This window comes from Papio anubis, chromosome 9, assembly GCF_008728515.1.
Source record: "Papio anubis isolate 15944 chromosome 9, Panubis1.0, whole genome shotgun sequence".
NCBI classification, from domain to species: domain Eukaryota; kingdom Metazoa; phylum Chordata; class Mammalia; order Primates; family Cercopithecidae; genus Papio; species Papio anubis.
In genome coordinates this window covers 102,164,525-102,176,020 of record NC_044984.1, presented here as the reverse complement: position 1 = coordinate 102,176,020, position 11,496 = coordinate 102,164,525, and the positions used below count along the sequence as shown (strand labels likewise).

The following is an 11,496-nucleotide window of genomic DNA, read 5'->3' as shown; positions in this document are numbered from 1 at the left end:
GCTGGTCTCGAACTCCTGACCTCAGATGATCCACCTGCCTCGGCCTCCCAAAGTGCTGGGATTACAGGCGTGAGCCACCGCACTCAGCCGGAAAACAATTTAGTTTTTTTACAGAGACAGCCAATCTTGTATTTATTTATTTATTTATTTTTAATTTCAACTTTTATTTTAGATACAGGGGGCATATGTGCAGATTGTGACATGGGTACATGGCACCCAGGTAGTGAGCCTAGTACCCAACTGGTGCTTTTTCAACCCCCATCCCCCTCCTTCCCTCCCTCCCTCCGCACTCTAGTAGTCTGCAGTATCCATTGTTCCCACGTTTATGTCCACGGATGCTCCATGTTTAGCTCCCACTTATAAGTGAGAACATGCGGTATTTGGTTAGAAAACAATTTTTTAACTCAAATTCTTCACAAGCATCTCCGACAGCAATGCCTTTCTCTTCTCTAAAGCGAGTTTGGCATCTTCAAAGCCAGTTTTCCAGGGCTTCACATCTTTTCTTTCGTCTAAGCGGAGGGAGAAACAGAAGCCTTGAATCAGGAAACTCTTGACCACGGCGAGGGATTCATGTGGCATTAGGACATTTTTAAATTAATCCTTTAACTGTGAAACCTCCACAATGTCAATGTGAGATTCTTCTTTTAAGTAACTGTAAAAACACTGTATACATCCCCATCCATGCTTGTAAGTGTGAGGTCATCTTCCAAGGAATAATTGCGAAGTCTGAGTCCGATTTCTTTACCACTTGTTTTCCTGGTTTCCTGGGACACCTCTTTAGGTCCCAGTATTCCTGTTAATGGAGGTCCTTTAAGGCCCAAGCGTCTTCTCTAAACTCCCCTTTGCAATTCAAAATGAAGTTGAGAGAAACCCTTACCCCGTGAACAACTTTTTAAGGACTCATTCTCTCTTTCCTATGGGACAATGAGGAGGGAGCTCATGTAGACATAAGACATGAAGGAGGCCTACTCACATACAAATGGTCAGGGCCCCTGGGTTTGGGGATTATTTTTACGGAATGGTTCCATTTAGTTCATTTAGTGCATCTGCAATTTCCACACTTTCTACTATGAACATTCAATGCTTACATAATAAAGGAGAAAAACAACAAATAATGGTTGTATTTGCCATTTCTTTTAGAAAATAAAGAGTTAGTCTCAGCCTCCAGGACCCCTCAGGCTCAGCCCAAGCTTCCTATCCCTGACCCCAGGCAGCCAGCACCTCCTGATCCCAGTGAGAGGTGAAGCCAGCTGGACTTTCTGGGTGGAGTGGGGAAGGTGGAGAACTTTTCTAACTAGAGGATTGTAAATGCACCAATCAGCACTCTGTGTCTAGCTAAAGGTTTGTAAACGCACCAATCAGCACTCTGTAAAAATGCACCAATTAGCACTGTGTCTAGCTAAAGATTTATAAACTCACCAATCAGCACTCTGTAAAATGAACCAATCAGCACTCTGTAAAATGGACCAATTGGCACCCTGTAAAATGGACCAATCAGCAGGACATGTGTGCAGCCAAATAAGGGAATAAAAGCTAGCCATCTGGGAGCCAGCAATGGCAATCTGCTCGGGTTACCTTCCACGCTGTGGAAGCTTTGTTCTTTCATTCCTCACAATAAATCTTGCTGCTGCTCACTCTTGGGGTCCACACTACCTTTAAGAGCTGTAACACTCACTGCAAAGGTCTGCAGCTTCACTCCTGAAGTCAGCGAGACCACGAACCCACCCAAAGGAAGAAACTCCAGGCACATCTGAACATCTGAAGGAACAAACTCTGGACACATTGTCTTTTAGAAGTGTAACACTCACCGCCAGGGTCCACAGCTTTATTCTTGAAGTCAGCAAGACCAAGAGCCCACCAGAAGGAACCAATTCCGGACACACCAGGGGCAGATATTATACTATCTAGTTCCTGTAGGGGGCAGTGTCTCCTCATGCAGCAAAGATTCAGAATGGAGGGCTGTTTGCAGAAAAAGAAGATAAAATTCATGATATTTTAACTAAAATAAGGGTAAAAAGTTCATACTCAGCCTGTAAAGTGCGCATTCACAAGTGTTGGACAGGCATAAAGATCTCAGGTAATTTGCCTGACATCACCCAAGTAATTATCAACAGGTCTTGGGTACAGAAGATAAGCCGGATTCTAGTCTAATCCACAAGTGTTACAATTCCACCAAATTTTGCCACAGTAAAAAAAATAACCCCAAGCAGTAACCTTATTTCTAATGGTTGTCACAGGGCTTAGTTTACACCAATGTCACTTCCTCCAAAACAAATAAATATTTAATGAGCAAAGCCACACAAACAGTATGATAGTCTGAGAAAAATCCTTGAGACTCCTCCAAAAAGCAACACTTCAGGTACACATAATAATTTGTAAAGTAATATAGTCTATACTAATTGTGAAAGGCAATTAAATATATATATGTACATATCTATACATGTACATGAAGTGGCAGTCGCTTAATAGAAATATAAACCAAATAATAAGATCCAGTTAGATAAGAACTGCACACAGGTCTCCGTTAGATGGTAAAAGTGAAACTCAAAGTTTCCCATGGCTTTTTGCAAATGCAAAGACACACTCACAGAGCCTTTGTGAATTTGGAAGTTGAAGGGAACTGTCTGATCTCAGATGAAGATTAGCCATTCAAAAGTTTATTTTGATTGTTTTAACTAAATTGCTCCATTTCTTTTAAGAAAAAAGTGCCTTAAATTTATCCTTCAGTCTATTAACAGGGGAATAAAAACTTAACTCCAAAACAGATAATGGCGTTCTAGTGTCTGATCTTGATTGACAAGCTGTGGCTGTCTTAGCTGTTCACCATAAAGCTCAACATAAAAATACCAAGTTTCTAAATGTCCTTTGCTCTTATTGAATGAATTAACTAAAAAATAATGGAATGCTATTGTCATTAAGTTCAAAGCCTACTCCAAAATCATCAAGTTCACTTATAATAGTCTACTGTACTAATTGGCCTCTTAGCAATTCCTTCAGCAGAAGTATTAAAGAATCCGAGTGGAAAATAAAATTCAACTTAATTAAAAGATTCTTGCATTTTGATCATCAACATTGCCAATAAGAAGGTGCATGGGAAACGTATCAAACCTGTTCCCCAAAACATCCTTTTCCCAATTTCTGTAACAAGATGGTTTTATTGTGTCATGTTAGAACAACTCAGTCAAGAAAGTAAAAATCAGAGTTTAAAGAAAGGGCTCAATGACTAAAAGAGAGGTACTGAGAGGAAGACTCACTTTGGAGGCTGTAGCCTACAATTTTCAGATATTGCCTCACAGGTGAAAATATACTTGGAGTATCTTGGAGAGAAAAATACAACAGAGTTGAAAGTTTTCCAAAGAAAAACACATCAAACTTCAATGGGAGACCTAGCTATGGGCTGCTCCCCACGCCAGCCCGCGCCCCACGTGGCTGCCGCCCGGGCGGGATCTGTGGAGCGGGCCTTCGCTGAGTCAGCGCCGGCTTGGCTGCTGCGCAGCGAGCAGTTGCCCAGCAGGGGGGGCGGGCGGGCGGCCGGCGTGACTGGGCGCCGCCCAGCTGGCCTGCGCGCTGTGCGGCCGTCCACTCTCCTTCCTGCGGCAGGTGTATGAGCCCCCGGCAGGCCACGCCTACTCCTTCCACCGCGGCATCTTCCGCTTCTGCTGCCGCAAGCCGCCGTGCTATGTCAGCCTACGAGTTTCTAGGAATCAGCTACCCAGGAAAAATGATTTTTATTCATATGAGCCACCTTCTGAGAATCCTCCCCCAGAAACAGGAGAATCGATGTATCTCCAACTTAAGTCTGGTGCTCATCTCTGTAGGTTTTGTGGCTGTTTAGGCCCCAAAACTTGCTCTAGATGCCACAAAGCGTATTACTGCGGCAAGAAGCATCAGACCCTAGACCGGAGATTGGGACATAAGCAGGCTTATGCACAACCAGATCATCTGAACTTTACAACTCCAGACCACAACTTCCTTTTTCCAGAATTTGAAATTGTAATAGAAACAGAAGATGAGATTATGCCTGAGGTTGTGGAAAAGGGAGATTATTCAGAGATTATAGGGGGCGTGGTTAAGCAGGTCCAGGACTTCATTCATTAAGTGGTTCAACTTCATGCTGGGAAGAAAGGTCTCCATGTGTCTAGAAGAGAGGTACTGAGAGGAAGACTCACTTTGGAGGCTGGAGCCTACAATTTTCAGATATTGCCTCAGGCGAAAATATACTTCCTGACTTTGTTTGCTGACATATATCACGTGTGTTCTGCTCCGTATAAAGACAAGGGGGTTGGGTATCCAGGTGGTCCCACGAGTAGGGCTACATAAGATGCTGGAGGCTTGGTAAGTTCCTCTGGGTCCCAGATCAGTTTCTCAGGTCGGGATAGTGTGAGTGCCTAGCACAGTGTCGGGCATGCAGAAGGGCTCCTTAAAAGTGTCTCTTTCATCTGGCCGGTTTTAGATACACAATTTTTTTTGTCAGTTTCTCTACAGTGCGTACTCTTGGGTAGTGCCTGTGCTGACCAAGTATCTTAGAGGCTTATTTTATTACAGTAGCCAACATTTATCCAGCACTTACTTTATATAAAGGACTGTTTATGCATGAGCTCATTAAAATCCTGAGAGTAGACCAGTAAGTCAGAAACTCTGCCCCATTTTGAAGGTGAGGAAATTGAGGTTCTGGGTATAACTTGCTTTGGTCACATAATGTTAAGTTTTACAATTTGAGCCTTGAACCATACACAAAACCACTACAAAATTAGATTTATAGTCTCAAAATGAAAACTTCAGCTTACTGGTTTCTAGTTCATACCGATCATATATTCCAAAACGTGTTTGAGTCTTACTCTGTGCCTGACCTTGTGCTTGAGAATAGGGATATAATGGGAAGCGACCCTCCAGTGGTCAGATGCTCACAATCTCGTGGAGGAGCCCAAATAATACTTAGGGAAGATAAATTCCATGTGATGACTGATGAGAGTACAATACAGGTGTCATGGGAATGTGTGACATCACTGAGGACTGCCTGGAAGGGGCCACACGTGTGTTCATACCAATACGTCGAAAAGGGTAAGGAATGAAAATGCTTTCCTTTAGGAGAAGGAAGGGCCTAGAGCAGGAGGATCAAGGATGAAAACTGGACTTCAAATATGCCTTGTTTGTGTAAATGTGACTTCGGAACCGTGTGAGTATTTTAAGATAGTAAAATCAGTTGTAAAATAAGTTTTAAGAAGCAGTCCCTAACCATCAAAAGTAAAAAACTCTTGATGTAATCATATGACCACACTAAGAACTCTTCTAGGTGACTTCAAAACATAGGGCAGTACATCTCTAGTGGAATATACCCTGAGAATGAAAAGAACGTAACAGTGTTAGGATTTTCAATAAACATGTTATTACTAGACTGTTGCTGTTATTTGGAGATGGTTGTGTATTGGCGGATAAAGCAAATGAGTAATTATGTTGGTGTTACTGAGAACTGAGGTGTTGGGCATGGGAGGAAGATCATGTTGATTGTGTCTACATACCATTTCTCTCTAAAAGGAACTTCAGGCTCTTTGGAGAGGTGGTTGATTCCAGAACTGGGTCAGGAAATGTTCAAATAATGTGGGAACATGGTCACATCAATATGGTCATATCAAAGATTAAGGAAGCTAGCAAGGATTACTAGGGCCATGTCAGAAGAACTCAAGCAACATGAAAAGGCTCCTGTTGGCAAAAGATGGACAGTTTGCACATCCACAAGGACACTAACTGCATCAGATATGTCTAATGGGTTCAAAATAATTCTTTAAAAAACTCAGTAATCATCTCTGTAGGATACTTGGAAACAGATTCATTATTTTCAAATTGATAAATAAAAGGAAAGAGTTTGCCTTCTAGGGGTACATAACTTAATTATGAATGAAGTGATATGTGTGGGATTTACTTCAGAGTAATTGAGTTGGAAGTGGCAGAGAAAGGAAACACTGGACTTGATAGTGTTGAAGCTGATTAATGGTACGTGGGGGCTAATTATAGTATTTCCACTTTTGTATGGTCAAGATTTTCCAAAATAAAAGGAGAATTAAAAGAAAAAAAAATTCAATGGGAAACAATCCTTGAACAGAAATTCACTTCACTGTAACCACTCTCAGAATCACATGGTCCATGATGATGAGATGTACCTTTAATATATGGGGCTCAGGCTCAGGAGGGAGCTGAGTATTTTTAAGCAGAGTGGAAACAGCTGTCGTGCAACTTAACATCTGCATCCTCACCAGCACTGAGTCCTTGTCATGGGAGCTCAGGACTCGCCAAACTCATATTTCTCCTAAAAGCTAATGTATCAGTCTATTCTGACATTGCTATAAGGAGCTACCCAAGACTGGGTAATTGATAAAGAAAAGAGGTTTAATTGGCTCATGATTCTACAGGCTGTACAGGAAGCATGGCTGGGGAGGCCTCAGGAAACTTACAACATGGTAGAAGGTGAGAGGGAAGCAGGGTTGTCCCACATGGCAGGAGCAGGAGAAAGAGAGAGAAAAGGGAGGTGCTACATACTTTTAAACAACCAGATCTCGTGAGAACTCACTAGCACAAGAACAACAAGGGGGAAATCCACCCCACCATCCAATCTCCTCCCACCGGTTCTCTTCTTCAACACTGGGGATCACAATTTGACATGAGATTTAGACAGGGACACAAATCCAAATCACATCAGCTAACTAGAAAAACAACTGTTTCTAAGCCCTCTTTGTAGCTTTTTTTTTCTTCATTACTAACAATTCCAGAATTTGCTAATAAAATAGGCGCAGATTTTGATCTGCAGTATTCATGATTGGTCAGCAAATGCTCAGAATTCCTATCTAATCTCCCACCTTGGAGCAGGCTCTCTGGGAGGATAAAGGAAGGAAGGAGGAGGGCTTGGAAGCCCACTGAGGTTGAAGAACCCACAGAACCACTTTCAGTAAAGACCCTTTATTTCTGCCACTTGTTAATACTGTTTAGTAAATCCTATGCTGAATCCTGTGTCCAGACTTGAAATCTGTATTTGTTTTGAAATACTTTCTTGTGCTCTCATCTCATTTGCTATTGGAAAAGAACAAGAAGTCTCAACCTTCATGACTTCATAAGAAAGAGAACATTATCCCACAAATTTCCACCCAATTAAAAATATAATTGTTTTTACAACTTTACTTTGGAGCACAAACGGAACTGTTTTAAAACTGTATTCCCCTTTTATGAAAAATGGATGATTCTGGATTAAATTGTACAATTCCTCTACCTACCTGTGCTCACAACATCATTATGGTAACCTTTTTCATCCATAGAGGGCACACCCAGAACAGATGTCATCATTGTCTAATGATTTCCTGCTAGAGAAAAATGAATGAGTTTAGCAAGTCATGTGGAACTCAACCTTACTACATCAGAATTTAATGGCCCCATCAATCCAACAATACTTGGTGAGTGGTCAATCTCTAAAGTCAATCAATTTTGAAAAAAAAAATAGATTACCAGAAGGTGTCTAACAGAATGGAAGGTCAAATTTCTTATCTAGTGCAGAGGGAGCACAAGGAACACTCCTCCCGCACTCACTTGTGTGATTATGGCAACAAATCTGGGATTGACAGCACAAAAGGAACTATCCCAGGTCACACGAGAAACCCGGATGTCATCATAGCACTGGTCATTTTTCACTGCTAGACCAAATATATTCCAAATATATTCCAAAACTTGCTCTACAGTACTGCTCACCTCATGTGTCTGCAGAAGAGCAAGAATTATGTCAGAACTGCGCAAACTCAAAGCTTTGCTTTCATAAATGAAAAGCTGCAACTAGAAAAAACAAAATGGTATGATACTCTGTCTGCTCTCCTAAGAAGCAGCCAAATTGCAATCCAAATTTCCTTTAATGGCATATACCCAGAGAAAACTGCAAAATACATCAGTGGCAGAATTATACAGAAATGAAAACTTCCTGACTCGGAATCCAGAAACAGCTCATCATTTTTAATTGCAGGAGAAAGATTGGGGGAAGAATAAGAGCAAATTAGATTTGGGGAGCTTTCACGGCAATGATAACCACTGCAACCTTGTCCTTTGGTAGATAAGAAAACTCTAAAGGTAAGAAGCTCTGGTAGATGTGAAGCTGAAGAAAGCCCCCAAACAATTTATGGTTTTGTGGCTTTGTCCTCAGACTGCCAAGGTAAGTTTTCAGTTTTTGACCATTTCCCCCAGACGTCAGCACTCTGCTGAGCACTGTGTCCATACACCAATGTCTCCACAAGAAAAATTACATTTAGTGGGGATTCAAAAGAAACACAAGCAACCTCCCTTGTCTTCCAGAACCTTCCACTCTCCTCCTGCACAGGCATTCTAACACAGCCTGTCTGTCCTACCCATTTCCTACAAGGCTGCATGTCCTCAGACAATTAGGACCAGGGATAATCCCTTACAAACTGATATCTCTCCTTTAATCCACACTTAACTTCCAAAATCCATTTCAAATTTCAATCTCTCTTCTTTTATCCACTGCTGTATTTTTTAGGCAATTTCTCTTCTCTATTTTTAGAATAAGAATTTAAAAATAACTCCAGTCTTAATTATTTTTTAAAAATAATGCAAAAGTCAGATTCCTTTTGGCTTTGGAACAGGGCCCTTTGCATTACTTAATTCTGCATAGGAATGTTTATATTAAAGCAATACTGAGACTCATTTTCATAGCACAGTAGTGATACATGACTTTGGCTGTCTTATTTGGCTTTTACCCAAAAAAGGCATTTTTTAAAAAAAACTGGGCATGGTGGCTCATGCCTGTAATCTCAGCATTTTGTGAGGACAAGACAAGAAGATTGCTTGAGCCCAGGAGTTCAAGGTTGCCGTGAGCTCTGATAACGCCACTGTATTCCAGCCTGGGTGACAGACTGAGACCCTGCCACTAAAAAACAAAACAAAACAAAAGCCAGGCTTTTTTGTTTGTATGTCTGTGCCTGAGTGTTTGTTTCAATTTCAGGTGATATTGAAGGTAACAAAATAGGATTAAGAATTAAGTCTTGATCTAATGTGGTGTGGCTCATGCCTATAGTCCCAGAACTTTGAGAGGCCAAGGTGTGAGGACTGCTTGAGCTCAGGAGATCAAGACCAGTGTGGGCAATGTAGGGAGATCCTATCTCTACCCAAAAAAAAAAAAAAAAAAAAAAAATTAACTAGCCAGGCATGGTGGCAAGAACCTGTAGTCCCAGCTACTCAGGAGGCTGAGGTGGGAAAGTCCCTTGTGCCCATGAGTTGGAAGCTGCAGTGAGCTGTGATTGTGCCACCGCACTCCAGCCTGGGTGACAGAGAGAGACCCTGTCTCAAAAAAAGAAAAAGAAAAAGAATTAAGTCTTGACTGTCTAGCAATTATCATAATTAATATCTCATCAGCAGAAAATATACCCCTGCTTTTCAGTTTAGGAGAAAGAAAACTTAAAAACTAAGTAGCGATACCCATAGTAACTTACAGGCTCATCTAAGAAAATCAGATAGATTAACAGTTTCATTACACATCAGGTGAACATCTTAACTAAGAACAACCGGTGGCCAGGCGCGGTGGCTCATGCCTGTAATCCCAGCACTTTGGGAGGCCAAAGCCAGTGGATCACGAGGTCAAGAGATTGAGACCATCCTGGCCAACATGGTGAAACTCTGTCTCTACTAAAAATACAAAAATTAGCTGGGCGTGGTGGCACGTGACTATAGTCCCAGCTACTCGGGAGGCTGAGGCAGGAGAATCACTTGAACTCAGGAGGCGGAGGTTGTAGTGAGGCAAGATTGCACCAGTGCCTGGCGACAGAGCGAGATTGCATCTCAAAAAACAAGCAAATAAACAAACAAAACAACAACAACAACCAGTAAAAATAAGGTCTACTTATATGATGCAAGGACTTGTTTCATAAGTGAAATCAAAATGTTTGCTAAAATCCTTCTCAGAATATAATTTCCACCCCACAGTCAATTAACAGTCCTCAACCTTTCAAGGAGAATATAAAGGCATGCTTCTCATTATACTGCCAAGTTGAGTCACACCTAGAAAATGTACTTCATAAGCCATACAAGAAATGTGTTGAGTGTTAGGAGGAAAAAATATCGATAGGACAAGATGTTTATAGGGTAGTAACCCCAAGTAAAGCACACTTAAAACACCTGAGCAAATATTACTACATTTTCTTTAATTTTCTCTGGGTATTTCCATCAACCTTATAAATAAAATGATTTTTTCATTTTCCTGTTAATGGAGAAGTTATCCATTAACATAATTCAGCTATCCGGCTGAACTGCAACAACATCAACAGCCCTGGAGGACATTATCTTAAGGGAAATAAACCGGGCACAGAAAGACAAAAGTTGCACGTTCTCATTCATTTGCAGGAGCTGAAAATTGAAACAATTGAAATTATGGAGCTAGACTAGACTAGATTGATGGTTACCAGAGACTGGGAAGGCTAGTCACAGGGAGGAGGAAGTGGGGATGGTTGACTGGCACAAAAATATAGTTAAAATGAATAAAATCTAGTATTTGATAGGACAACAGAGTGACTATGGTCAACAATAATTTACGGTAAATTGTAAAATAACTAAAAGAGTATAATTGGAATTCTAGTAACACAAAGAAAGGATAAATGCTTGAGGTGATGGATACCCCATTTACTCTGATGTGATTCTTATGCATTGCATGCCTGTATCAAAATATTTCATGTACCCAATAATATATACATTTACTATGTATCCATAGAAACTAAAAATTTAAAAATTAAAATTAAAAAGATCATTTGAAGATGAAAAGCTTATTAAAAAGAAAAGAAAAAATTAATTTTGTGAGCATCTGTTAATGTGGCAGTGCTAGTTTCAGAACTAAGGACCCAGCAGTGAATGAGACCTACATTTCCCTCCTTGGAATCTACAGTGAGTGGGAATCTAGGCACTAAGTAAAGACTTGAGCAAATCAATGCTGACTAGCAGCTAAACTGTGGGCTTGGAAGGAGGGTGGTATGGGAAGGAGCTGAACAAAGGAATCCGACTTGCAGAGGAAAGAAAAGGACAGAACGTGTGAATGAACGTGCTGGAAAGGGGAGAACTGCCATTTGAGTGAGCCAGGACCCTGTAGACCAGAAAGGAGTCTGCATTTGATTCCACAGTCCTGGTAGCGAGGGCGGGTTCCACATGTTTAGACAAAATCAGATGGAGGCACTGCAGGGCGGTCAAGGCAAGGGTTCAAGAAGCCATGCATGGAAATGGGCCCTACGTGCAGACAGCTCACAACTCAGGGAGGCCACATCTGCACGCTGGGACATCCTCCTGACTGTGCTCTGCCCAAGCCACCTGCAGATAATTCACGGTCCCTGGACAACCTCACAGCCCCTGCCTGGGCTGGTGGCCAGCTTCTCCAGCCCTCCCAATAAGGACACTGCACACTCCAGGCTTCCTGTTCATAGACATACTCCTGTGTGTCTGCCTACTGGCTGCATCTCACCTGCACCCTGG

At 41.6% G+C, this 11,496-nt stretch overlaps 1 pseudogene across 1 annotated transcript; it reads left to right on the top strand.

Annotated features, from left to right (window-relative positions):
- The first annotated feature begins 1,687 nt into the window (after nt 1-1,687).
- LOC110740755 lies at nt 1,688-5,392 on the top strand (annotated as a pseudogene). Its single transcript, XR_002515835.2, has one exon. The product of XR_002515835.2 is annotated as a programmed cell death protein 2 pseudogene (transcript).
- Nucleotides 5,393-11,496: the final 6,104 nt, after the last annotated feature.